This window comes from Telopea speciosissima, chromosome 2 (assembly GCF_018873765.1).
Source record: "Telopea speciosissima isolate NSW1024214 ecotype Mountain lineage chromosome 2, Tspe_v1, whole genome shotgun sequence".
Lineage (NCBI taxonomy): Eukaryota > Viridiplantae > Streptophyta > Magnoliopsida > Proteales > Proteaceae > Telopea > Telopea speciosissima.
In genome coordinates, this window is record NC_057917.1 from 46,369,725 (window position 1) to 46,371,748 (window position 2,024).

Here is a 2,024-nt window from a genome sequence, read left to right on the forward strand (position 1 = left end):
CCCGGTGGAACTCGAATGGGCGTAGCAATTTCAACCATAGAAATTCATACGAGAGCAACAGTAGCATCAAACAAAGGCAAACAATACACAAATGCAAGCAAGAATACCAAAATTCAAGCAAGAGGATCAAATCCTTACACTGGGTGGTTTCCACTCATTACCACAGATATGTGTGGATGTGTCTTGGAGGAGATGGCCCTCATACTATGGAGCCCTAGTGGTCGCCTCACAATTGCTAAGCACATCCTCATCCGGATCGATCTCCAGACGGTGAGCGGTGTCGTCCCCTTCCCGTATCACTATCCCCTGACTCCTTGGTCTCTTGGGAGGAGGTGTACCACCAGGCATCAAAGGACGTTTGCCCCTATCTTGGCCGAACAAGGAAAATCAGAAAAAACTAAGAAAACTCACAAGATGGGACCTTTTCTCACAAATCCACACAGATGGAAATAGAGGGGAAGAAGAGCCGATCGTTTCAAGCCCAAAAACAGGAAATTTTGTGCACAAATGAGGTCACATGGTCAAAAATGCCCAAAAACTTGCAAGGAAACCCTCAAAGCTTGAAATGGCAAGAGAAAGAAATGAAAATGGAAGGAGACCCGTCCATATTTGACATCGACGCATTGTCGAGTCAAGCACCTTGATGTCGACTCGGTATTTGAATGTCAAAGGTGACATTTTTGCTATCAAATTGCCCATTTTGCCGCCAGATTCCAAAATTTGAATTGGTGGGTCCACCCTATGGTGACTAGGCATGCCAATACACACCTTACACGTGCCCCACGATTGTAATCAAACGAGATTCCTGATATTTATACTATAATATTTAAAGGAGGGTAAGGGAACTTATATGTTTGGCCCAAAATGGCCTGGCCTAGTTAGGCAAGTTCCATCGCTTCTACCACGATCTTTGCAGGATTTCGACTCTAGAGTTGTCGGAGATTTCTAGGGCAAATTTCCCAGAATCTCTTCTTTCTTTTTCCTTTTCTTTCGTCCGTTTTTCTTCCTCTGTCTGACCTGCTATTTATAGGCACGTGGAGGGAGTGAATTTGCCAGATTCGACATAAAATGGATTTTGGCCGGCACAAAATGAGGATTGGCCCACTGGTGCTAGCCTCAGTCAGCTCACTCAACTGGCTTAGGCTAACACTGGGGGCTGGGCCCGGTTCAATTTTGAAACTTGAATTGTGGGAGATCTTGGTTATTTGAAGTTTTGGTCTAGGTTTTTTATTTTTTATGCATGATAAAGTGATTTTCATGATTTTTAAAATACACCTATTAACAATTTTGAAGAAATTCTAAACCATAAGAGGACTCGAAATGTTGATGATGGCCTAGAGAACCTCCTCTGATCTATAAAAAATGGTCATACATTACTTCAAAATAATATCAGTTTTATCATTCTTTGGTCTACACCAAAGTGACAAAATAAGGTGTGTACACTAATGGGTGCATTGAGCCTAGCGCCCAGGGAGTTTCCAAGGGGCATCCAACCATTGGGCTGTGCCACACACATCCTGATGGCTGGCTGGATGTGCATTAAGATGTATGAGGCACAGCCCAGCCCTTGGATGCCCCCTGGGCACTCCCTGGGCGCTGGGCTCGCTGGAGAGGAGCCGGATCCCTAGTGGGCTTGGGCAAGCTTGCGACAAACCATCCAGCCCATGTTAAACAGTAAAAGCTGCAAAGCTGAAACCACATGAATAACATTTTCCCAAGTCCTGTCCATGCAGAATTATGGGTCGTACTCAGTCCGAGAATGATAATCAAATGACAATAAAACATTCAAGTCTCATTTTTGTCAAGTGTGAGAAATTTCATGTTTGCCACGTGGCGTTAAGTTGCTAGCCAACTTGATACTGCAGCTGTTTCCTCGCCGAGACTCCCGACTGTAGAATGTAAAACGAGTGAGAAAGAGAGTCGAACAGAGAGAGAGGAACAGAAAAGGAAAGAAGAAATCTTTGAGTTTTCTTCAACTGTGGTTGTAGAACCCTAACCACTGCTGTTACTCTACTGTCTATTAT